Here is a 284-nt window from a genome sequence, read left to right as displayed (position 1 = left end):
AAGCTTTCTGGAAGTCAAGGTAAAAAACATTTATTGGGTCCCCTTTGTCCACATGTTTGTTCACTCCCTCAAAGAACATGAACAGGTTAGTGAGAGAAGATCTTCCCTTACAGAACCCACGCTGAGTCTACCTCAATAGGTTTTGTTCATCAATGTGCCTACTAATTCTTCCTTAATAACAATCAATCAATCAATCAATCAGTTTATTACGGTCAAAGACCCGTCAAACAGCATACAAAATCAAAAACAATCTCCAGGTTATCGAGAAGTGTTACAATTGCTGG

Source organism: Gekko japonicus, unplaced genomic scaffold (assembly GCF_001447785.1).
Source record: "Gekko japonicus isolate JY-2015 unplaced genomic scaffold, Gekko_japonicus_V1.1 scaffold112, whole genome shotgun sequence".
Lineage (NCBI taxonomy): Eukaryota > Metazoa > Chordata > Lepidosauria > Squamata > Gekkonidae > Gekko > Gekko japonicus.
This window is presented reverse-complemented; position numbering follows the sequence as displayed.